Source organism: Diospyros lotus, chromosome 6 (assembly GCF_014633365.1).
Source record: "Diospyros lotus cultivar Yz01 chromosome 6, ASM1463336v1, whole genome shotgun sequence".
Taxonomy (NCBI): Eukaryota; Viridiplantae; Streptophyta; class Magnoliopsida; order Ericales; family Ebenaceae; genus Diospyros; species Diospyros lotus.
In genome coordinates, this window is record NC_068343.1 from 25,232,787 (window position 1) to 25,260,520 (window position 27,734).

The window sequence follows — 27,734 nt, forward strand, 5'->3', positions numbered from 1 at the left end:
CTAGATAAATGTGATGCGATGTGATAGTATTGTTATGATAATCCCAGAGGGGATGTGCCTAGGGTATGAGTAGACCCTATTTGGCTTCTTGATGAGACGAGGTCTATCCTTGGGAATGATAGGTGTGTGGCAAGTGGACCCTAGCGGGTGTTTGCACGAGATGGAAGTCCCAAGTGAGTCGAGCTGGAATCTAGGGGAATCCAGATTGGGTATTAAAGAGTTGGTCATGTGTTGATATGAGCATGAGATCCATTAGGTTAGAAGTCCTGGTTGAGTAAGGCCAAGTGACCGTTCATGTGATCGATGGATGAGGGGCCAATCAAAACTCTCATTATGACGCTTGGGGTCTAGTGGGACGCCTAAGGTCGGGAGATGAGAGGTGAATAGACCCTCATTATGATGCCTGGGGTCGTGATGACGCCTAAGGTCTCGAGACCCTTGATGGGAGACGTGGAGGTCACCCAATGAAGGGTATGAGCGGTGTGTGGGCCGAGGGTAGTGAATTGTGGCAACAGGATATCCATAGGCTATGCGCGCAATGGAAATGCCAACTTCGGATGCCGAGTGGGCAGGGGCATGGTGAACAATGAGGAGGCCCAAAATTTTAAATTCCAAGTCATGGGAGCCTGAGTGAGGCGTGCTGGAAGGCCAAGCTGGGCGTTGTGACTGAATGCACTATGGGTGTGCAAGGAGAGACGAGAGGTCTCAATTTACCTGGAGGGTAATGGTTGGTGCTCGATGGTTATGGGTACCGGAGCTTGAGAGAGGCTCAGCATGTTAGTTGTAGTTTGAGAGTCTCTTAAGAGGTAAGAGATGCAAAGTCTGGAGGAGCGAGGCTCATGGTATGAGCTTGCGGTTATCAAGGCAAGGATAACCAAATAAGATGACTTGGTATGATGGTAGTAGAACCATCGTAGCTCGGGGAAGCTTTAAGTAGCTTTGACACTATGGGTGCAAGGCTCGGTGTAATGGATCTGATGCTATGGACCGAGTGGCAAAGGACTAATGAGTTGGCTCGCATTGAGGGCAAGTGGCCCATGGGCCTGAGCAATTTAGTGAACTGCAAATGACGGTTAAATGCGGAAGATCTGGAGCAGCACCTTAGGAAATTTGGTCAGGTGAGACCGAGAATCTCCTGTCAAGGATAGGACATCTATAGTAGTCCTAAGGAAGAATCACGGAACGCGGTAATGATCCGATAGATTTTTGCCGAGTAGGAAGCCTGGTAAGGATAATGGCTACGAGCGTTGTGAGATAGTCATGTCGAGTTCGATATCGGAGGTTGGATTAGAAGATTAAAAGTCACTGCGGAGTGCGAAGCAGATTAGAGTGGGACCTGAGCCATGCTGTTGGGAACTGTTGTTAGGCCAGTGTAAGGGAGCAACACGGTAATGCTAATTTGGTGCTGACTCTCCAAAGCACAGGGCAACACGATGGGCAACCAGTGTTGGGCGAGTGTATGGGAGTGACACGATGATGGTGACTAGGTGTTGGCTCGCCTATAGCACAGGGCAACACAATGATTATGCAGATGGTCAGGGGTTAAAGATTTGTGAAATGCGGTAGGGTGACGAAAGTTGTGGCCAGTTCCACAACTCGGCTGCTAGTAATAAGAACGGTTAGGGCATTGCACCCGAGTCAGGGGTTAAACCCTTTATTTCGATAAGTAGCGTCGAAGTGGTTTGGCGAATGTTTGGGTGTTGTAGCGCTTCGAGATGTTGAGAAAGAAACTCGTGGAAAGGGAACAGGTCTAGCGTAGGAATAACGCTACAGTTGATGCCTACGGTTGACGGGTCTAATGCTAAGGACCACTGGATATAGACGATTAGTTCACGGGAGGGACTACAGCCCTCTATGTGGAGTAATCTATCTGCGGTGGAGACGATTAGACGTGAAGACCTGGGGTATGCTGTAGGTTATGTCTGGGTCAGACCTAAATTTCCGTGAGGGTTGAAAAAAAAAAATCATCGTAATGCCTTTTGTTGTCTTAGCAGCAGGAAGATTTGTAAATTGATTGGGTGATATTCTGTGGTATGAAAACGAGATGCGTGGCAATGCTCCTTGTTAAAGGATGCTAACGTAGTTGTGGTTAAATTGATCGCAATTGATCGGGTAGATTTGAGATGATGGACCTTGCGTGACCTTGCGGTAATGCAAGAAGATGGGTCGATTGGAGGAGTCGGTAAATGACTCGAGAATGTTACGTAAGTGCCGTGGAGGGCGAGACTTACGAGTTAGAAGCCAACCATGAGATGGGAATATTGAGGCGTGCGAAAGTCTCAAGTATGGGGATCTTTAATCCTGTGATGTAAGTTGTGGCAGGCTGAACGTGTGGCTGAGGCACGGTTTGAAATTCGTGACGGCTTGAAATTGCACGGTCTAGTAGTAGTCCTGATGTGTCGATGCAAAAATGAGGAAGTACCCTCATGTAGCACTGGATGTATTTCCGGTTAATGACACAAGATCAGTTGCCAGGTGGTAGCACCTGATGGCAATGATAGGAGCGTGAGGCTCGAGGACTGTGATGTAAAGCCTTATTGATTAACCGTGTACAAAAAGATTCAACAGGTCCTGGTGGTTAGACCAGGTGAATTTTGAGAAAGAGATCCAACGTGATAAAAGATGGTTGGTCAAGGCAAAGTTATGCCGTTTGAAGGAGTGCTACTCCGTAGCGGGAGTTATAGAGGGTAGTGCTGAAATGTGGTCAAGGTAGAACTTGAGATGTTCTCCCAAGAGAGGCTAAACATAGGGTAACAACACGGGATAAACTTCATAAGGCGCTATAACTCTATCAGAATGGATCACCTGAAGAAAGCCATCGTGATGGCAAGTGCCTGAGTAGGAAGGCGAGTCCTACGGCATCGTGTGGAAGTGTGAGTTTCGCAGGAGGGACATGGGTGATTTCCAGTGGGTGGAGTTTAAATTGAAGTCATAGTTGATGATTGCAAGTGTAGTGCCTGAAGGAGGGTTGTGTTGGTCGAGCCGGGCAATCCGACTAAAGCTAATCGAGTTGATTAGATGGAAGATGAGAGCAAAATTAAGATGTCGCCAGTGGGTGACGAGAGCTCGAAAGAAGAGCTTGTAGGACGAGATTGGTTCCCAGGAATGGTGTTCAGGTGATGAAATCACCTGGTAACTGTGAGTGCTATACAGCTAGAGAGACGCATTGGAGTGTGAGCCATTGATGAGATTTAGCCTCGTGGTTAGAGGTTAATGGTTGTGAAGAAAGGAAATCAGCTAGTGGAGCCGATTGGTGACCGACCGGGGGTAGCCGATGGCGACCGAAGACGCCGACTGGTAATAGCAGTAGCGGCAATGCAGCGGCTGGCCGGGGTCGTGGGGCGTTGAGAGAGTAGTCGGTTAGTGGAATAGGTGGCTCCTGAGTCGCAGTTGCGATTGGATGTGGCGTTAAGCGATGGCAAGAGGTCGTCTTAGCTGATGACGATTGGCATTAGAGCCAATGTGGTCGCTCACTGAGGTGTGAACCGATCGAAGCAAAAGTTAGAAGAAGTCCGGGAGAAGCCAGAGTCTCTTAGGGAATTGGCTAGCTGCTATAAGCATAGCAAAGTGATATGAGGAAGGCGGCCTAAGAGCGGGGTCGTGCCGGTTGCGTTGAGCAGTGAAGATTCATGGAGCAACGAGTCTTTTGAGATGGCATGGTAGTGTTATTGTCGCTGCCAGGGAAAAGATTTCAGGAAGGTCAAAGACAATCATTTTGCATGGTAAGGCCTCGAAGCCAAGTGTGAATGGCCATGAAGGCTGGTGCCTGTGAAATTTGAGATACAACGACCATGGAGGGAAATTCATTGTTGTTATAGTGTTGTCCTTACCGAGGAGAACAAAGGGAACCATTATGCATGGTTTAAATTAGGTGTTTATCGCAGATTGAGAAAGAACCTGATTTTGGGATTGCCGAAAACTTTCGTGCCTCAAAAGGCTTTGTTGAGAAATGTGAGATTTTGAAAGGTCCCAATGAAATTGAAGCTGGGCGAGTAAATTTAGCTGGAAGACTGCTACAAGAGTGGGGGTGTAACCATATTAGCTTGTTGTGGTGCAAACCAAAGGCACGAGTCATCCTACAGGTGCGATGCAATAAGTGATTGTGCAGATGGTAATAAGCCAATCACTTGTGCCACGCACCGTGGGTGATGACGAGGGCCGATTAATGGTTCTACGACCTTAAGCGAAATGGTAGGATCCTTGACTCGCGGTAGGGTTTAACAGCCAAGGTAAGGCCCAGCATTAGGCATGATTATGAAAGCTGAATTAGGTGAAGAATTTAAGAGGGGTTGCTCAGTGAAGAGTTCCCCAGTATGGGTATGAGACCCCTACTAGCGAGTAGTATCGGCCAGTGAGAAAGGCCTAAGTATCTTTGTGTGCTTATGCAAAGAACTCCTGGTTGGGAGATGGTTGTGGCCTGAGCATGGTTAAGCTCAAGGTGAGATTGTAATGGTGCGTGCATCGCCAAGCTCGAGTTGGACTCGGGTAATGCACGTATGGTTGAAATGAGTAATTACCTGACATGGTGTTAGGTATATCGATTTTGCGTAATCGTATCGATAAATGAGGGTCGGCTGGTCAAAGTAGAAGGCCATGTATAAAATGGTCGAAGTTGGCTGGGTGGGCCAAATGGTTGTTTGCCATGTAGTGTTGACATGGTTAGTTGATCGGTAATGAGAAGTTGCCAGGAGGGTCAACTCAAGCTGTGCATGCGTGTGATTAATGGCAGTGTGCCATAGTGGAAAGAGTGTCAAAGTGTCTTGTGGGCACTAAAAGAGACATTGCGGTGATGATCAGTGCTAAAACGTTGCTGGTTGGACCAGCGTAAAATCGTGGCCATGTGTGATTGGCAATGGGAAACGTTGTCGTATGTGATCGGCATAAAAATCGTGGTAGACTGATCAGTGATGCAACGTTAGCAAGAGCTTCTTTCACTTGATGGGAAAATGGGAAGTGGACTGCAAAAGCGATGCTTCGAGGTAAAGGAAACCCATCTGGAGACAGATATCGTTGCAGTAGGCATGACCAGCGACCAGTGGTGCGATTTGGCTGGAGGCCAAGGCGGTGTTCAGTTGTGAATGTCCTCGAGAGACAGAGGACCAAATGCTTAAATGAAGCCTTGAGGTGAATAAGTCAAGGTAAAGGCTGAGAAAATGGTTCGGCTACAAGATTCTCGCGCAGGAGATTCAGAGAGTAGCCTGAGAACGTGACTATCTTGGGCAGGAGATTAAGGCAAAGTGAATTTCGAGGGCGAAATTCTTTAAGGAGAGTGGAATGTAATACCCGGTATTACATGGTATCGAAAATAAATAGATTTTTATTAATTTGGCAGGACCTCGGGTGGTCCGGGAAGGCCAAAAGTCAATATCGAGAAATTAATTAATAAAATTGCCGAATTGGCGGCTGGGAGTGCCTTGGGACTTGGATGTCCAAGGGAGAGGGTAAGGGATTGGTGAGCGTCTCGAGATAAGGATGATGACACTAGAAGCAGTCCGATTGGGAATGATTTTCGGAATAAATTCCGTATAAGCCTGAGTGGGTGCCAATACCGAAAAGTCGGAGGGGACCTTCTAGAAGCTGAGGGGACCCTAGGGGTGGTTCGATTTTCTGAGTAAGGCAACCCTTAAGCGCTTTTTCGGGTCAAATTAAGCTTCCGTGCAGGCGCAGGGTCGAAATCAAGATTCCCGAGTAGATGCCGGTTATTAATTTTCAAAGAATCAAGAATTTGTGTGGGTTAATGATAATTAAATTAGGCTGGGAGGGCCTAAATGACATTATTAAAATTCCTAAGTGTAATTAAGGGGTTCTCTAGTGTAATTAATGAGGATTATGGGGTTATTTTATAAATATATATATATATATATATACGTGTGAGAGGAGGAAGCTTCCTTGAAGCTTCCTTACGAGCGCCCCTGGTATTTTGAAATCTGAAATGGCCAAATCAAAGATGATAGAAGGCAGAGCTACCGAGAGATGGCATGGCCGAGAGCATTGCCGAGTGATGAAGAGAGTGATCGCGAGAGAGAGAGAGAGAGTGTGAGAGAGAGCTTGAAGGCATTCGGCCATGGCAGCTGCTGCCATGGCCGACGAAGAAGCACCCCCCCCACAGCAAGGCGATCGAAGGCGATAGAGCAGCAAGCACGCGGCGGAGGCGAGCAACGATGGCCGGTTGAAGGCAGTCTGAAGCGAGCTTGTTGGCTGGCAGCGGTGGCCGCTTGAAGCAGCAGCCATGGCCGACGCACCAACAGCAGCATCGAAGCTGCAACAGCGCACGGGGGGCCGCAGTGGCTCACGCCTGAGGCAGCTCGCGTCTGAGGGTGCTGGCGGAGGCGGTTGAGGCCGCGAGTGGCGGCCGGCGATGGCAGCGGGCAAGCTGTGGCTGCCGGCGGTTGGGCGCGCGCAGGTCGGCCGCGCGAAGAAGGTGATGAACAGTGGCCGCGCGCGGGAGAAAGAAAAGAGAAGAGAAAGAAAGAAAAGAAAAGAAAAGAAAAAAAAAGAAAAGAAAAACAAAGTAGAAAATGAGAAAATAGAGGAAAAATGTCCAAAAATTCCAGAAAATTCTGGAATAATCTTGAGAAGTATTTTGGGGCTCGATGAGCATGCTAGAAGCTCGGAAATGGAGTTTTGAGCACAAGGTGGCCTCCCATGAGGCATTGCCGGGTTGGGCATTTTTTTGAAATTTTCCTCCAGATTGGTTAAGGTAATTAATTAAAATTCTTTTCGAATTAATTTCCCCTTATTTGAGATACTGAATTGCGTAGTATTGATTGAATTGAACCCTCGGGTGGGGTTGTTTGGAAATTATTAAACGGCTGATGTATGCCGTGGTTGGTTGTTTGGAGATAGTGTTGATGGTGATTTTGCGATGTGTGGCGAAATTAAGGGCATTGGGTTAATGCCGGATGTTAACTGGTTGGGTTTTTGTGTGTTTGCCTCTAGGTTCGACCGGGAAGGCGATAATCCTAGAAGAGCTCGGAGTTCGGGCTGGCGTTCTCGCCGAGGCAGAGATAAGGCTTCGAGCCAGGTAAGGGACGGCCCCATGTGGAGGTGGCCTAGCAAGTGGTTAAATATGTCTGATAATGTTTTTAAGTTGCATTGGCATGTAGTGGTTATACCTTGTGTGATGCAAGAACTAGTGGACCTGTGGCCATATGGAGGACTAGTGTGGTGGGGGCTGATAGGTTGATGCCTCAAACCTAAGTGGGTTGTGAGGATAAGTGGGCCTAGCCTCATTTGCATGCATTTGGCATACATAAACTTGATTATATTCATATTTACATGCATTGCACCCTTACTGAGTCTTATGACTCATGAGGTTTTACCTCATGTGTAGATGATGCAAGTCTGGATGCAAGCAGGGATAGCACCGGGAGGCCGTTGTGGCAACTAGCTGTGTTGCCCGAGTTATGTATTTTTAATATTGCTTGTATGTAGCCAGGGGGCGTGGTGTATGTATACCCTCGTGAGTAAATGTCTGTGTTATTGAGCTTAAATGTATTTAAATTGTGTAATCATCATAGTGTGATAGATGATTGTGAGATTGCTTGTTGAATATGGCATAGTCGGTAAAGCCAAGTTTCGGACCGAGTCAAGATCAGCAAGGTACGTTCTCATAAATCCCCAATACTCAGCGAAGTGTTTGTATGCTAGCTTTGTGCCCGGGTCACCTCTGGCTTGCTATGGGGCGACCTGAAGAGAGGTGAAGCTCACTCGGGTTTCGGGTCTCAGTCCGCTGTGTTTTCTTGATTGAGTTGGGACCGATCCCTGAGTGGAGCGAAGGGAAGGACGAAGCCTAGTTCCCACCTAGGGCGTTTCCTGTTGAAACATAGTTCAACCCTTCAGTCGTGGTTTGTCTGGCGAGTAATCCGGTCGATTATTTACCGGTGACGCCCGTAAGTGGGAGCGGGTCGTTACAATTATCCACTTGTTCAGCCTGCCACAACTCATATCACAGGATTAGAGATCCTTTTACTTGAAACTTTTGCATGCTTCAATATTCCCATCTCATGGTTGGCTTTCATCTCGTAAGTCTCGTCCTCCACGGCACTTTACGTAATATCCTGGAGCCATTTACCGACTTCACTAATCAACCCATCTTCATGCATTACTGCAAGATCACACTGGGTCCATCATCTCAATTTACTCAATCAATTTCGATCAAATTTAACCACAACTGCGTTAGCATCCTTTAGTAAGGAGCATCGCTATGCATCTTGATATCGCACCACAAGATATCATCCAATCGATTCACCAACCTTTTAACTGCTATGACAAACTAAAGGCACTACCACGATACTTCAACCTTAACGAAAATTTAGGTTTGGCCAAGACATAACCTACAGCATACCCCGGTCTTTGGCGTTTAATCGTCTTCACCGCAGATAGGTTACTCCACATAGAGGGCTGCAGTCCCTCTTGTGAACTAACCGTCTATATCTAGTGGTCCTTTGCATTAGACCCGTCAACAGTAGGCATCAACCGTAGCATTATTCCCATGCTAGACCTGTTTCTTTTCCTCGGGTTTCTTTCTCAAACATCTCGAGACTCTACAACACCTTAACATTTGCTAAACCACCTCAACACTGCTGATTACTCGCAACTGAGTTGTGGAACTGACCACAGCTTTCGCCACCCCTATCGTGCATTTCACAGATCTTCAGCCCCTGACCATCTGCATAATCACTGTGTTGCCCTGTGCTTTAGGCGAGCTAACACCTGGTCATCATTATCGTGTCACTCCCATACACTAGCCCAACACTGATTCCCCATCGTGTTGTCCTGTGGTTCGGAGAGTCAACACCCAATCATCATTACCATTTTGCTCCCTTACATTGGCCCAACAATAGTTTCCAATAGCATGGCTCAGGTCCATCACTGATTTGCTTCACACTCGTAGCATCACCCTACCAAGCTTCCTACTCGGCTACTAATCCATCAGAACGTTACCGCGTTCCACGATTTCTCCATAGAACTACTTTAGATGTCCTATCCCTTGGAGGAGATTATAGATCTCATTTAACCAAATCTCTTAAGGTGCTGCTCCAGATTTTCAGCATTTGATCGTCACCTATAATTCACTAAATTGCTCAAGCCAATGGGCCACTTGCCCTCAAAGCAAGTCAACTCATTAGTCCTCTGCCACACGGTCCATAGCATCAGATCCGTCACATCGAGCCTTGCACCCATAGCATCAAAACTACTTAAGCCTCCCCAAGCTAAAATGGTTCCACCACCATCTTACCAAAGCCATCTTACTTGGTTATCCTTGCCTTGATAACCTCAAGCTCATACCATGAGCCCCGCTCCTCAGGACTTTACTTCTCTTACCGCTTAAGAGACTCTCAAACCACTTCATATCTTGAGGCCTCATGATCTTACCTCACAAGATCATACCTCACGGCTCTCACTTAACATTTGAAAGCTCCAACTTTTCATGAATCCATCATGATTCACTTCTCCACCTAGCTCATCCCAGAGCTTGACTGTCATCGGTCTCTCTATCCATAGTCGTCATGCTAAGCCTACCTCGAGTTCCGACACCCTTAGCCATAGAGCACTTACCATTACCCTCCAGGTAAATCGAGACCTCCCATCTCTCCTTGTACACCCACATATGCATTCAGTCACGATGCCCAACTTGGCCTTCTAGCACGCCTCGCTCAAGCTCCCATGACTTGGAATTTAAAATTTGGGGCCTCCACATTACTCACCATGCCCCTGCCTACCCAGGCATTCGAAGTTGGCATTTCCATCGCCCGCATAGCTATGGATGTCCTGTTGCCACACACTCATCACCCTCGGACCACACACCGCTCAAACCCTTCATTGGGTGACCTCCGCATCTCCCATCAAGGGTCTCATGACCATTGGAGTCATCCTCGACCCCAAGCATCACAATGAGGGTTTATTCACCTCTCATCTCCCGACCTTAGGCGTCCCACCAGACCCTAAGCGTCATAATGAGAGTTTTGATTAACCCCTCATCCATCAACCACATGAACGGTCTTTTGGCCCTTCACAACTAAGGACTTCTAACCTAATGGCTTTTACACGCATATCAACGCATGCCCAACTCCTTAATCCCAAATCTGGATTCCCTTAGATTCCAGTTCAACCTACTTGAGATTTCCATCTCATACAAACACCCGTTAGGGTTCACTTTCCACACACCTATCATTCCAAGGATAGACCTCGTCTCATCATGAAACCAACTAGGGTCCACTCATACCCTAGGTACATCCCCTCCGAGATCATCATAACAATACAATCACATCGCATCACATATATCTAGCATCCTGACTCCCCTTAGAGTCCTTCTGGATTCTACTTACGTCATGCCTTCACTGGCCATGACATATAGATGCATGCACACTCCCCATAGAGCCTCACTGCAATTAACCTTACCCCCTTCCCGAGGCTCGCCACCTAGCCCACTGACGACTCATTTCCTTGAGCCCCGAGCTAACTCCCACTTTAGCTCACTTTATCTCAAGTGCACAAGCCTTACCGCACCACTTCCAAGGGATAACTCTATTCCCTCGAACATGCTCGGTAAATCCCTGACATAGGGATGCTCCACTAATCCCCTTCCGGACTAGTCACGCTTCGACTTCGTGTTCCCACACAAGCCTCAACACTTTAATCTCAAGGAGTTCCCATCCTTAAAACATACTATACACCCAAATTCCAATTTTCAAGTTTTCCTAACACCGACACCCACACTTGGGTTTCCGATTCCTCTTACTCGACTTGTATACCCCTTACGGGCATATCCTCTCAACCCAGGGTATTTTCTCATTACTAGAGCAGGAATATCCGAGCATACTTGCAAAGCCATAACAGGCCTCAACGCCCTGACAACATCCCTTAGGGTCTCAGACCACATGTCCAACTTTCAAGGTTATCGGATCAATCTCACATCAAAATCTTGAGACCACAAACCAACTATTCTCGACCCCAACTTAGTAGTTAAGACAATTCGACTTACATCCAAATCATGACCGACAATCCTTGACTCAAAACTCTGGCAATCACTCACATTAATCACTTAACCGACCATACATGATACCACTAACACGCTAGCCTTCCCCACTCATATAGCTAGCCATGCTCTAATACCAACTGTAACGACCCGCTCTCACTTTCAGGCGCCATCGGTAAATAATCGGCCAGATTACTCACCCGACGAACCACAACTGAAGGGTTGGACTATGTTTCAACAGGAAACGCCCTAGGAGGGAACTAGGCTTCGTCTTTCCCTTTGCTCCACTCAGGAATCGGTCCCAACTCAAACAAGAAAACTCAGCAGACAGATTCCAGAAACCCGAGTGAGCTTCACCTCTCTTCAGCTCGCCTCATAGCAAGCCAAAGGTGACCCAGGCACAAAGCTAGCATAACAAACACTTCGCTGAGTATTGGGGATTTATGAAAACATACCTCGCTGATCTTTACTCGGTCTGAACTTGGCTTCAACAACTAAAGCCACATATACATCACGCAGACTCACAATCATCTATCACATCATTCTGATTACAACAACTAGATACCTCTAGTGCTCAATAACGCTTACATTCAAGCACATGAATACATATAAGAAAATACAGAAGAATACACATCCACACATCTCGGGCAACGATGCTAGTTGCCGTAATAGTCTCCCAGCACCATCCCTACTTGTTTTTGGTCTTGTATCATCTACAACATGAGGTAAAACCTCATGAGTCATAAAGACTCAGTAAGGGTGCAATGCATGTAAATATGAATATAACCATGTCTATGTATGCCAAATGCATGCAAATGAGGCTAGGCTCATCCATCCTCACAACCCTCCAAGGTTTGAGGCATCAACCTATCAACCTCCACAACACTAGTTCTTTATATGGCCATAGGTCCACTAGATCTTGCATCACACAAGTAACAACCACAAAATGCATATGCAACATAAAAACATTATCAAACATATGTACTAACTTGCAAGGCCACCTCCACATGGGGCCATCCCTTACCTGGCTCGAAGCCTCATCTCTACCTTGACACGAACTCCAGCCTGAACCTCAAGTTCCTCTAGGATCACTACCTTCCCGGTCGAACCTAGATGCCACACACACAAAAACCCCATAATATCAACATTAACCAATGCCTTAGCTTTTGCTTATATCGCAAAATCACTCATCAACACTACATCCAAACAACACTAACCACGACATAAACCAGCCATCAACAATTTTCCAAACAACCCCACCCAAGGGTTCAATCCAACAACACTACACAATTCTATATCTCACATAAGCAATATAATTCAAAAAGAAATAATTAATTACCTCATCCAATCTGGAAGGAAAAATTGGACAATCGCTCACTCCGACGTTGCCTCATTAATTACCATCTCATGCCCAAAATTCCATTCTCGAGCTTCCAGTATACTCCACGAGCCTTAAAATAATTTTCAGAACTTTTCTGGAATTTTTCTCCTATTTTTTATTTTCTTTTTCTTTATTTTCTTTCTTCTCCATTTCTTCCTTCCCGCGCGCCTGCTCCTTCTTCTTCCTGTTCTCCTGCGTGGCTGCACCTGCTCGCCAGATTAGCCACCGTCGAACGCTGCCGGCTACTGCCTAGGCCAGCCTCACCGTCTCCAGCGCTCCCCGACCACTACGTGACCACTGGTTGGCCGCCATTGCCGTGGCTGGGTTCCCCCCGCGCGAACGCGACCTGCGTGCTGCAACTTGCATGGCAGACCCCTACCTCGGCTGCAATCATCGACCATCGCCGGCCACCACGGCTTCCGATGCCGCCACTGAAGCTACTTCTGATCGCCATAACCACCGCCATCAGTTGCTCTAGCTTCGCCCGGCCTCTCTTGTTATTGCCTTCCTTTGCAAAGCGTCGGCCATGGTAGCCTCCACTGCTGGCCGCTGCAACTGGCTGCCACCACGGCCTTCTCTCGATCTCTCTCGGCCTGGCTTTCTCTCTCTCGCGAGCTCTCTCCATCTCTTCTCTGATCTCACTCTCCTCTATTCTGGCTCTCGGCCAAATGCCTCCATCAGAGAAAAAAATTGATTCAAATTAAAGTCACTGTAGAAGGCTTGCTTTCCAAGCTCACGTGCATACATATATATATATTTATATAATTTACACATTTATCCTCCTAACTTCTGACAATTTCACTTGGAGACTATTAATTGCACTTTAGGATTTTACTAATAGCACTTGGACCCTCCAATGCTTTAATTAATTACTCTTGAGCCATTAAGATTCTTGATTTTCTCAAAATTAATTACCGACATTTACTCAAAAATACCGATTTCGTCTATACGCTTACACGGGACCTTCATTCCACCCAAAAACGCTTCAAGTTTTCCTCACTCGCAAAATTGGACCACCATTGGGGTCCCCTGCAACCATTTGGTACCGACACCCCTTCGGGGTTATACAAAATTTATTTCAAAAATTATTCCCGGTCGGACTGCTTCCAGCGTCATTATCCTTATCTCGAGATGCTTATCAATCTTTTTCCCTCTTCCCTAAACATCCAAGTCCCAAGGCACTCCCTGCCGCCAATTCGGTAATTTTATTAATTAATTTCTCGAGATTGACCCTTGGGCTTCCCAGACCACCCGAGGTCCTTTCAAAATAATCAAAAATTATTTATTCTCAATACCATCTAATATGGGGTATTACATTGTGACTAAAAAATTATTAGGATATGAAACGTGAAGTTTGTATGATTTGAAGACTAGAACTTTCCTTTTAGTTAAAAATTTGAAAGAATCGTTTGGTTTACAGAATGATAAATTAGAGATTGTGATTTAGGTCAAACCTTGGAGATTAGAACGATTTTGGGATAAGGAAATGTCAAGTTTGATTTTGATGTTTCTAAGAAAAAAAAATTACGCACTGTATAGATTTGGAGATAAAATGATATTTGAACCTGAGGAGATGATTACATCTTAAGCTTGAAATGACCCTAGTTGATTTAAGAAAGTCAAACTCAGAGGAAAATAATTAGCACGACGATTGTCAAGAACCAAGGGGTAATCATATAGGTCGTGGCTTGAGTTTTAGGGCACCAAGCGATGAGATAAGATTTGCTAAACTTGATAAGCTCGTAGAGATATCTTGAGGCATGATATGGTGATTAGGTCTTAGCACGTTGATCTCAATTGATCCAAAGGAAGAAATAGGGATGATTGAAAGAGCGACTTATAAAGTGAAGTGTCAAGTTGAAAGTCAATCGCGAAATAGGATGTCAAAAACATATAAAGGAGTGCAGAGCTTCTAAAACCAGATCTGTGATAGACAGAGCACGCAATTGTGACATAAGGAGTATAATTTTCGAATACGATAATAATGCTGGATGGATTTCTAGTGATCTTGGAGGAAATGATTATAGCACCTGTAAGGGTAGCAACAAGAACGTGAGGTTCCATGGTAAGATGAAAACTAAAGGAGATTAGATTGTAGACGAAAATCCGAGGTACTAGGAATGATTGAGATAAGGATGCACCACTCAATTGAGTAATATTTTCATAAAAGAAAATTGAGAATCCAGGAGATCAGAGATTTGGACTAATAATAATAGAACCATTATAGCTCTTAGAGATAGAACGAGGAATTATAGTGTAGCGATAACACCATCGGTGTTTAGCTTATAACAATGGATTTGAGCCTAGGAACCAAGGTAGAGGATTGGTGGTTGGCTTGCGGCCTGGGGTGTGATACCCATGGGTCGGAGCAACACAGTGAACTGTGGAGACGGTCAGGTGCCAAGGTTTGGGCGACAACGTGGATGTTATGTACGGATTAGAGTCCAAGTTCCAAGGAACCAGAGCATCGTGGCAGGATCCCTAATCATTATGAAAAGGATGAAGGTTTGGGAGATAACTTAACCTGGATATTTCCTTGTGGGCTATGATTGTCAAAAGAGAATCGAGAAAGAAATGTAATCTCTTGCGGAGAAATAGTGTTTGACAAACTATTACCAAAGGTTTGCGAAAGGATTCTTCTAGGACAGTTGCATCCATGATAGAAACTCGTGAGGTTATGGTTACTAAGAAGTGATGAGTGGGCTTGGAAATTCAGTAGTTGTGGTGAAATAGTAATTATGTTCCTAGGTCAAGGTAGGTCCTAATTAGGAATGGAATAATCCTTGATATAGACAAGTGTTGCAGAGTTGCTTAGGAAAAAAAAAACTGTGTTTCCAGATTAAGCAAGTGGTGGGACGATTATTTTTCATATATAGCCTTTTGGAAGAATTTAATTATGATTGTTGACCTAGTTTTGATTAAGTGTATTTAATATTATGCACCCCAGGAGTTGTGAGCAATTGGCTCTAATTTAGTTGTCTCGAATCTTACTTTTGGTGATATAATTAGAACAATAGTAGGTATATCTTGGTACTCTCAAGAACATGAATTGATCTTTAAAAGAGACGAAGTCGACATAAAGATATGGTAAGTTATATGTTGATAGGTAATCGAAAGTGTTATTCTTTTCGAGAGACGTGTTATGATAAAGAAAGACGTGAGTTTCTAGTTCCACTATGAAATTATTTAGGTTGTAAGACAGAAGGTTAAGCTATTAAAGTTTTGCTAGGTGTTGCCGAAAATCCAGTGAGAATCAAAAGTTGTCCCGTAAGGTTTTTCATTTAAGGAAGTTGTGTAAAAACTAGATCGCCTAAAGGGACAAGATTAAATCTATTCTTAGGATCGAAGATGATCAGGGATCTTGTCCGATTCAATAGAGAAACTGTTTTTCACGTGGGAAGTGAAGGATCATTAACGAGGATACAAAAGCATGCAACGGAAGCGTTTTAATCAAAAATGTTCCTTGTATTGATTAGAATCTAGGAGACTTACTTTTTCGGCGGATTACCGGACGAAATGGAGCGATAGGAGCAGGATGAGCGGGAACTTCTTCGTGCGGTGGAGACGACGGCTGTCCTGCAATCCTTCGGCTCCTTCGCATCTAAACTTGGAGGCTCTCTTTCGATCTTCCGTAGTATGACTCGAACTCGTGGCCTCTCTTTCGGTGAAGAAGAGCAAAAACGACCTTAGATGAAAAACAAGCAAAGAGAGATATATATAGGGAGAACCCTAGGGTTAAAACCCTAGTGGGCCAAACCCTAATGGGCCAAGTCCATTTTAATTAATTTTCTAATTGGGTTAGCCCAATTAATTAATTAAACTAATGAACTATTATTTTATTCTAGCCCAATTAATTATGGACCATCCTGAATAAAATAATTCTCTCTCAATGTAATTCACCCAACAAGCCAAATGTATTAAAAAATACATGAGTTATATCGAGCTACCCCGGGGACCAAAAGACAAATTATTCACGGCTACTAAAATGACCAAAATATCCCTACTACCTAGTAGCTATATTTTGTCATTCTAAGTGTTCCAACTATCACCATATGGTAACACTGACCCCACGAATAATTTTGCATATGCAATGTCTTTGACCTACTAGTGTAATGACGAAAATACCCCTCTGCGTAACACCCATCATTTAGAAAGGAATAATGTACTAACACCTCTCTAAATGATTTCTACCATCCTTAGATCACTAGTCCAATAATCCGTGACTACTCGAATGTACTTGCTTATCATTGGGAGCTACCCAGAAGCACACACTCTTAAGTCACGTTCCCAGGGCCCTGGATTACTTGATTATTCTTGGACAATCACAAGGGGGTGAATCACATAAACTATCTTGTATTAGTTTGTCTTAGCTAATTAGAAACCATACTCCCAACTCAAAAGGATATTGATCTTTGATAGATCTCACCTACAATGAATCTAAGAATATAGCTCTAGGTTCACTGGACCACCAACTAATACTCAAGTATTAGAGTACTCGTCCACGTAGTAGCAGTGATAGACTAGCTCCATGATAATTAGTACTTTGTCATTAGCTTCTATCACAAGTTCACTCTATGCATTCCAAATGCGCTTGTACAATTAGAGTAAACGGACTGTTTACTGGCTAAGGCAAACCATCCTCCATTAGGATCTATTGGACAATGATCTTATCATGATAGAATGCCCAGTTCTATCAAAAGATCAAGAGTAATATTTTTCTTGCTTATTAAGTACCCATGATTCATGCCTAACTGTGAAGAATGACCCATCACATGAATCACTTACTTAATAGCATGGACACTTTTCCAACAATTAAATGCAAATAATATATGTGCCATAAACTGAGTAAAAAGAAACATCATTACCATAAATTAAACAAAACGTCTCTTTAGGGCATACATTTCAACAAGAAGGATAAGGGAAAACATCGCTTAGTTGAGATAGAGCAACTCAGCGGTACTAGGTTGGATACCACAAATGATGTATGTGTCTAAGTACTCGGGATGATAGTATAATAGTGGAATGTTGTTTTGTGAACAATTAAACGACACGAGAGTTCTATGTTGAGACAAACTGATCTGATTGATGGATAGTGTTTGGAAGAAAAATAATAACATACCAGGATGTTAGGTTGCCGTAAGAGAAATTGTGTTCTTGATAGACCTAAATTGATGATTTGCGTAACCAGCCACAAGAGGCTAAGAAATTAACTCTAAAGTTAATGTGCCATCGAGATACTAATAATTGAGAGAAAGGTACGCCGAGTTAGTACAATGTTATCAATTTCTATGTAATCATGGCAGCTGAGTTAGTACAATGTTATCAATTTATGTCCAATCATGGTAGCTAAGTTAGTATAATGTTATCAATTTCTGTGTAATCATGGCATATGCACTAGTGGGTTTGGAGAATTATTGGTCAAAGAAAATGGGTTTTGAGGACACGATTAGAGGTGATATTAGGTTTTATAATTTATTTTGGGATTTGTATAGCCGCCGGTGTAGAGCTACAACGGGAAATTCTGAAAAATAAGAAAGATACCTGGTAAGTATGGATCGTGTCAAGATATAAGTTATGAATAAGTGCTAAGGATTAGGAATGGTATTTAAGACATTTCAATTGGGAGTCATTAGCAATTGTAGTGATACAATTATTATGGACCAAATTTTGAGGATGAAATTTATTAAGGGGGGGAGAATGTAATACTCGAGAATGACTTAAGGATATAAACGGTATTCAATGAAGGGCATAACTGGAATTATCGAAAGAATGAGGCTATAGGGTACAGTATCGCAGTCTTAAGCGACCGAATCGATCAGAAGGAGAACCCGGACACTAGATGGTCAAGGAAAATAGTATAGTATCGTCAAGTAATACGAATTATGATTTTAAAGAAATTGGATCGGGAACAGTTTTCGGTATAGTTGTCGACCAGGTTAAGAAAACTGAATCAACGTAGGAGCCATCTAGAAGGTCAACGGAGCATGCTAAGGACTAACATTTAAAGTGTAGAACAACCCTTAAGTGAATTCGGGTTAAAACGAAGAGATTTAAGGTCAAAACAAGCAATCGGGCCAAAGTGTAATTTTCTAATTTTGCTCATGGGAGGTCAAAACGATGGATTTTTGGAAATTTTAATGATAAAATGAAGAGTACTAAACTTGTGGGCCTTAGTGGTATAGTTGGATAGTTTAGGGGTGCTTGGGAAAGGGAAGAATTGTCATTTGAAGAAAATAAGGGGTCAAAGTGTAATAAATGGAATTTTGTGGTGTGAACGCAAAGGAAGAAAAATGGTTGCTACCTTCCACTACATGTGGAGGCTGTTTCCGATGATGGGACGGCTGAGGGATAGTTGGGGAAGGTCGCATACAGCGTGGGTTGGCTTGGGGGCTAAGCCTTGGCGGGTGATTGGCCAAAGGATGGCCGGAATTTCTCTATAAATACCTAGGGTTTTTTGCCAAAATTTGAGCATCAAATTGCTCTCGTTCGAGGGTGAATTGAGGGAAACAAATAGAGGGCTTTTTCTCCTTGGTGAGCGGGCTTCATTTCTGGAGCATTTCGGATCAATAGGTGTTCTTTTGATGGAGTTTCAAGCATCACCGGAAAAGCTGAGATGGACCGCCACGAGCCGCCTGCAACTAGCCGTTTGGGCCATTTTTCGATGGCCTTTCTACCTAAGATTGGTACCCCTAGAATCGATTAAGCAAGGGCTACAAGAGGGTACCATCGGATTTGGAATCAGAGCTGTCGCCGCCGGCTGATTATTGAAGAAGATGGTGGCGCGTGAGCTACACGCGCCACACATCACTTGCACCCACGCGCCAGGCGCATGAAGGAGCGTGCGAAGGGGCATTTTGGTAATTTTTTTTCTAAAATTTTTATTGAATTATTTTAGGAATTACTATGTTGAAATATTTTGGAAAATGTTTGAGGAGATAATTATTTTTTAATTATCGAGGTGAAAAATAAGAGAAAAATAGAGAAAATTATGAAAAAATTGAGAAAAATGGATTTTAATGCTTCTTTAATTAAATATGGTATTTAGGGAGTGTTGTGGCTCGAGGTTGAGTGTAAGTTCAAGAGATTCTGATTTGACACGCAAATCGAGGCGTTCCGAATGCGTTCGAGGTGAGTGGTCTTACCAGAACTCGGGATGCTATGCTTATGTGTTTTATTTATGTATTTATGGCATCATTTTTATATTGATCATGTGGTATATTGCATTAACTATTTTTACTTGCAAGAGAGTCGGTGTATGGCGTGTGATTTTCATATCATCGGGGTATTGGTATTCGTGTTGGTGTTGTGTCCGTGTGGGACAAGATGGGGTCTTCTTGAGAATGGGACAAGGTTAATCCAGGTGAACGAGTGACACGGCAACACACTAAAGGGATTAAGTATGTCGCGGCAAGGTCAACCCCAATGGTGTGTGGAATGGATTTTCCACTAGAGGTTGAGTATGTCAGGGAGATTTCTCAAGTTAGACATGTTTGCATGTTTTCGTTTTATCTGTATATGCCATACTCGTATGTCTTTCATGCATTATGTAAACTGTTTATGCTATCACTTAGATGTTTTATCATCTAACCTGGGTTATCCTCCTGGAACATTCAATGTTCCAGCAAGGGACTGCTACGAAGGCAAAGAAGTGGCCAGTTGAGGGCCAATGGTGTTTAGTTTGATAGTCATTGTATCTTTCTGGAGGTTTTCGTATGTAATTCATGTTGGAAATGTATGCCCTAAAGACACGTTTTGTTTAATTTATGGTAATGATGTTTCTTTTATTCAGTTTATGGCACATATATTATTTGCATTTAATTGTTGGAAAGGTGTCCATGCTATTAAGTAAGTGATTCATGTGATGGGTCGTTCTTCACAGTTAGGCATGAATCATGGGTACTTAATAAGCAAGAAAATATAACTCTTGATCTTTTGATAGAACTGGGCATTCTATCATGATAAGATCATTGTGCAATAGATCCTAATGGAGGATGGCTTGCCTTAGCCAGTAAACAGTCCGTTTACTCTAATTGTACAAGCGCATTTGGAATGCGTAGAGTGGACCTGTGATAGAAGCTAATGACAAAGTGCTAATTATCATGGAGCTAGTCTATCACTGCTACTACGTGGACGAGTACTCTAATACTTGAGTATTAGTTGGTGGTCTAGTGAATCTAGAGCTATATTCTTAGATTCATTGCAGGTGAGGTCTATCAAAGATCAATATCCTTTTGAGTTGGGAGTATGGTTTCTAATTAGCTAAGACAGACTAATACAAGATAGTTTCTGTGATTCACCCCCTTGTGATTGTCCAAGAATAATCGAATAATCCAGGGCCCTGGGAACGTGACTTATGAGTGTGTGCTTCTGGGTAGCTCCCAATGATAAGCAAGTACATTCGAGTAGTCACGGATTATTGGACTAGTGATCTAAGGATGGTAGAAGTCATTTAGAAAGGTGTTAGTACATTATTCCTTTCTAAATGATGGGTGTTACACAGAGGGGTATTTTCGTCATTACACTAGTAGGTCAAAGACATGGCATATGCAAAATTATTCGTGGGGTCAGTGTTACCATATGGTGATAGTTGGAACACTTAGAATGACAAAATATAGCTACTAGGTAGCAGGGATATTTTGGTCATTTTAGTAGCCGTGAATAATTTGTCTTTTGGTCCCCGGGGTAGCTCGATGTAACTCATGTATTTTTAATACATTTGGCTTGTTGGATGAATTACATTAAGAGAGAATTATTTTATTTAGAATGGTCCATTGGGCTAAAATAAAATAATAGTTCATAAGGGTTTTAATTAATTAATTGGGCTAACCCAATTAGGAAATTAATTAAAAGATTTGGCCCATTAGGGTTTGGCCCACTAGGGTTTTTAACCCTAGGGTTCTCCCTATATATATCTCTCTTTAGTTGTTTTTTAATCCGAAGTCGTTTTTCATTCTTCTTCACCGAAGAGAGGCCACGAGTTCGAGTCATACTCCGGAAGATCGAAAGGGGGCGTTTGTGTTCTGATGCGACGGAGCCGAAGGCTAGCAGGGCAGCCGTCGTCTCCTCCACACGAAAAAGCACCCATCGCTCCATTCCGTCCGGTAATCCGCCGAAAAAGTAAGTCTCCTAGACTCTAACCAATACGAGGATCGTTTTATTTTTAAAACGCTTCCGTTGCATGCTTTTGATCCTCGTTCATGATCCTTCAATTCAGTTTATGTATAAATAGTTGTAAGATAATGATGGAATCATTTGGTAGTTTGTAGTACGTAGTCTGGTATAGAAACGCCTTGTATGGAACTCTTGGTAGCCCATGATATTAATGTTAATATATCCACTGCGTTATAATATGTCTCGTTTTAAGATTATTGATTTTGTTAGTTAAACGGGCAAGACTGGGGTTCTCGGGATTCATTATCTGCATGTGAAGATTGTTCTTGAAATCACCGCGCGTGATGAACTTGGAAAAAAAAAAGATTCTCGAAAATACCCTTATAGTGACACGCCAGGCGAGATGGGGTGTTATAGTGATTTGATTTGAAGCCTATGAATATGCAACTCTAGTTTACTTATTAATGGACCATGACCAACAATGTATGAGATGATATACCTTGATTATTATAATTGTTTGTCTTCAGTGAGTGTGTTTCAATACAATTTGATAATCAAAATTCTAGTGTGTGAAGGGACCAATTTGTTGTGGGATGTCTTAAAAAAGTGAAAACTAAAAATTTGAAAAATCCAAGAAGTGCGCAACTTTACAAAAAAATTCATTTTTGAAATAGTTTTTTGTCGTGATTTTAAAAACTGCCGTATGGGAGGTCCTGGGTTCGAAACTGGTGAAGGGTAATGGTAGTTGGAATAAAATTTCTAGCATTGCTACATGGCATGCAGGGCGGCTAGGCACGCGTGTGCACGAGAAATAGCTATAGTTTTAGAACCGTCGCTAAAATTCAATGTTTTTGGAAATTTTTGCGATGGTTCTAAAACTGTCGCTAAATATTTTAAAAATCGTAGCAAAATTTATTATTTCACGATAGTTCTCAAACTGAAATATAATTTGCGACTGTTAACCCAACGGTTGCTGAAAATCGTTGCTAAATGCTCTGCAACGATTGTATTTGTGGTGGTTTTCAAAACCGTCGCAAAATGCCAAAAAAAAAAAAAAAAAAAACTGCCGCTAATTGCCAATTTTTTTGTAGCTGTAAGAACCCATATTTTCACGGAGTTACCACGTAATTTAAGTAAGTTTAGAATATCGAAAAATTGACTTGATAGCAATTATAAGTACCAAATCGACTACAGGGAGTGCCTAGGAGCCGAGATATCTGAGGAAAATGATACAGTTTGGCGAACATTTCAAGGCATGATTTATGGTATTAGAAGAAATTGCATTCAGAACGACTTTCGATATAGCTAAAATACAGTTGCCCTTTAGGCTGCAAAAACTGAATTGTCGTAAACGACTTTTGGGAAGTCAATGGAAGCTTGAGGGGACTTCGATTTTTCATAAGTAACAGCCTTTCAGTGGTTTCAGGAAGAAACGGAGGGGTTTAAAGCCAAAACGAAGATTCGGGCCTAAGTGTAATTTTTTTTGAAATTATCGGAGAGAGGTCGAAATGTCATTTTTTCAAAATTTTTGGGGGTCAAATGAATGTTTTAGGACTTGAGGGTATTAAGTGCAATGATGGAAAATTAAGGGGCTAAGTGAGGGGCCAAAGTGCAATTTTAAGAAACTTCCAAAGCAACAATGGCTGACTAGCCATTCCATTTCGCCAAATTGGCCACGGGGAACCCACGAGCAATGGTTGGAGACGCATTTGGGTCAAATCATGGCCGACAACAGCCACCATGGTGGCCCAATTTGAAGAAAAAACCAACCAAAAAATTGGCTGATCATCGCGCACCTGTAAGTGGAAACTTTTGTCTATTGTGGCTGCTTGAAGGTCGATTTAGGGCGGGTATATTCTCTAAGGCTCATGGGCTTGCTGATATTGGGCATTTGAAGCATTGAAGATGCCTATAAATAGGCATACATGAAGGCCAAAAATAAGGAGAGTTGGAGCTTAAAATCGAGGGCTTTATTGAACAAATTAGGCAAGGAGAATAAGGGGCTTTTGTTGCCCATAGCCTAAGGATGGTTTTTGGAAAATTAGAATCATTTTGGTTGAGTTTTGAGGGGGTTTCGAGCTTCGCCGGAGTTACAAGACGGGCGATCTGGCCAAGGATTCGAACGGCCGGTTGAGGCCCTTCCAATGATCCTTTTGAGGCACAAGATAGGTCATCTGGATCGACTGAAGAAGAGCAAGAAGATGGCATCAAAATCAAATTTTTTCGGTGTATCGTCGCCGGGGAAGACGACCAGCGTGTAAGCCACACGTGCTAGTCTTCACGCGCCACCAGTTGCCCTAGGCGCGTGCAGGCGAGTGAGTGGTCCAAAAATTCTGCAAAAAAATTTGGAAAAATCAAAAAAAATATTTTATGGGGGTTTGTGCAAAAAGATTTGGATTTGGCTTTCTCGTTGTCTCGGTTTTCATATCGACCAGCCTCGTTTTGCATGCAAACGAGGGTATGAGGTAAGCCTAGTAATTTTCCTTTGATGTTCTTAGATTTAAATAAATATGGTGATTAGGGTGTTTTGAGGCTTAAGTTGAACTGACTTGTGCGAATTTTGAGGTTGGCACTCAAATCGAGGTGAAGTACGTATTTCAAGGCAGGCGCGTGAGTATCAAGGTAGCCCATTCAGCTTAAGAAAGTAAGTGGTATTTCTCAACTGTACCAAATGTTATGATCTTATCATGTTGTCATGCCTTGTTATGAGTTTGTCATGTAGATTGCATTTTACATGTTTTGATTTATGAAATATGCATTTGAGCATGATGAGATTCACGATCATATGTTGCATGGGTTTGGGATTAGGTACTGGTTCCGTTACTTTGTCAAGGGTGCACCCATACACCCTGGTTTGGCAGGGAGACTGGAAAAATGGCAGGTAATCTTAAGGTGCAGTCGACCCAAACATGAGAGTTATGATGTTATGTGCATTGCATATATACACGAGTATTAAATGTTTTGTTTCCCTTAGATGATTCATCATCTAACTTGGGCTTTGCTCCTGGAATATACAAACATTCCAGATGGAGATTGTAGCAGAAACGAGGATGAATGAGGTATGAAATGGCACTTAGCAAGGTGCATGATTAGTTGTATGATCAGTTCAATGTATGTTATGTAGCTCATGTATTTAAATTCTGCTACTTCGAATTCTAAATGTTTTGAGGAATGATGATGTAGAACCCTATTTAAGATTAATGATAGTTGAGAACTTATGTTATGTATTAAGATATGTAGAGAAATTTATGTTCTCGTGATGTAAGCGCTGAATTATGATTAATGTTATGATGTTAGGTTCGATTCTAGCTTCCACATTTGATATTTATGATGATTCTCCTTGGAGATAAATGAATAGAGCTTTTGGGATATATTTAAAGAGTGATATAATTTAGCAATAGTTTTTTTTTTAAAAAAAATTATCCCAAAATTGTCTTGAGTTATAACGTGCTCAGAAAATGGGGCGTTACAATTGGTATCAGAGCGAACTATAAGAAAACTTAGGAACGATCATCAGGAATCCATGAACTCGAGATTTAGAAAAACTTAGATTTAGAAATCTTTATTTAGAGATTCGGGGATGGTTAATCGAAGTCTCAAAAGTTACTGGATTTAAGTGTGGTGTAGTGGAAGTGCATGTCTAGGAAAGTTCTTCCATGATGGCCCAACAACTAGCCACAGTCACCAACACAAACATGATATATGACAAAGCAGATGGAATATGCATAGCTAAGGGAAAATATGACATGTAAGCCACAAAGGCATGATATGCAAGCCAACATCCACACACAAGTGAAGCAACAAATGCTCAAAGTGTCACAAAACATGCAGGAATCACTCACATTGATCGGTTACCTTAGGAAGCATGGTTTACAACGAGCGGAATGGGTTTTCTCGCAATGTTTCTTACTGCTTGACATGAACTTCGAGAAAGACCCAAAAATTTTGTCAAAGCTTATTCTCCCTCGACTTTCTCCCTTCTTTTCGATAGCATTTCCTCTCTCAAACTATCTTCCTTTTCCTCCTTACTTGGTGCCCAAAATGAATAACCCCAAAGCCCTTATTTATAGGAAACTTCGACGAACCAAATCCCGCCACGTGTCGCATCATCATTTCATCCATGAGCATCCAATTAAAATATGCCATGTGTCCCTAGGGATTTGTGCCTCCACATGTTTAATTAGATTTTCAAAATTCTCCATCATTACATCCCACATGGTAAATTACATTTTCTACATTTCCCATCATTACAACTACATCCCACACGGTTAATTGCATTTTCCACATTTCTCATCATTACACTTCAAATCCTATCTCCAAGTGGCCAATGAATGCTTGCCACATATCCTTAGGGATAAGGTTTGGAGACTTTTGCAAACATGGAAGCTAAGTAAGCTTTTCCTTAGCCAATCATGCAATGCCACCTCAAAGGGTTATTATGAGCCATCATGTGACCTTATCTTATCTCCCAAGTGGCCAATGGTTGATTGCCATGTGTCATTGAAGATAAGGCTTCATCATTTCTCAAGTGGCCAATGGTTGATTGCCATGTGTCGTTGAAGATAAGGCTTCATCATTTCTCCCATGTGCATCCAACCCAAATGCACCACTCGTCTCTTAATTGAATTTAATAGAGTTTGGAATCCAAAGCTCCATTTGATTTGAATTTGAAATCCATGATACCTTGAAGAGATATTTTTAAGGTTTCAAGAACTACACCTTGGCCCAAACTTTTCGGATAATTTACACTTAGACCCTTGCAACTTGGTCCCCGGGCCATTTTTAATTGCACTTTTTGGTCCCTAAAAAATGGATAAATTACACTTAGCACCCTAAAATTTTAGGTAAATTACACTTTTACCCGAACTTCAGTATTTACGATTTTACCACTGGTTCAGAAACTAAACCTTTGACTCAAGGCTTCTATAATCCCTTGAAAGGACCTATTTCCTTCAGTATTAGAACCTAATAACCTTAGGTATTACATCATATTTGAGTTGAAAATCTGGGATGTTACAGTTGATTTGAGGTCATTAGTTAAACTTATTGCGATAACTAGTAGTTATCAAGAATGATTGAATCATGGATGATCGGTTTGATGTGACATAACCTAATTGTTGAGTTAGGATCGAATGATAAGAATTTTTGAGAATCATTTGGAGTATCGGAAATAATATGTGTAGATCAAGAACCCCAGGATTTGGGTCAAAGCAAATAGATATGATTCCAGACTTCTATTCTAAGAATAAGAAAATAACATTGACTAAGATGATGGGGTCCAAGATTCAATGAACTAGAGTGCGAGGTGTGCCACTAGCTGGTAGAAAAAATGCTAGAAGCCTAGGGAATCGACCAAGAATAAGATGGATAGTATTTGTGGAGACATGATCTAAAGAGAAAGAAGCGTGTGATGTCTTGAATGAGGATGGTGTGTGATGGGTGTCGAATCCAACAAATAATAAATTCTTGCTCTTAAAAATATGAATTGTGATAGTGATGAGTAAGGTCGTATCCACAGGCATTGGTTAGATCTATTCCTTTGAAAAATTAGAATAAATAGAAGAAATGATTGGGGGGTTTGTATTCTGAAATTTAAACAATTAAAAATAAAATATTATTCTAAATTAATAAGACAAATCAGAATGTAAAAGAAATTAAAATAATCAATAGAAACGCTTCCGGTAGAAGGGATTTATCCACCAATGGTTATAACACTGATCATTGATACAAAAGTCACTAATTTTCCTTGAATACTTGGCCTTAAAAAGAACAATAAGCTTTGTTCATTCAATGTTTCCCTTACGTCTTAGTTAATTAAAACAAGCTCTTTAATTAACCCTTACCTTCAAACAACCCTAAAACTAGCTCTCTAGAATTTAATTCAATGGAAGCATTAAAATTTGTGGAAATGAGACCAAATCTGAACAATAAACACACAAGCTCGGTTTATTTAATTCAACACATGTACTCCCTAGGAATTGAATGAAAACTTGTCCATAATCATCAACCCTAGTTGCTACTTATGCAAGAAAGCCCAAACAATTACGGATTTGGTATTCAAGCTAGCAATTGATCATGCATCAAGAATTGAATAGCGGCCATCTATGCAATCAAAACACACAATCATAAATAATAAAACCAGAAGATACATGAATATTCAAGATAAAATCAGATTGCAAATAAACTCAAAAAGATCTCACAGTGTTCTTCACATGGCTTCAAAATATCTTTCTACCGAAAAACCAAAGTTTAGCCACACAT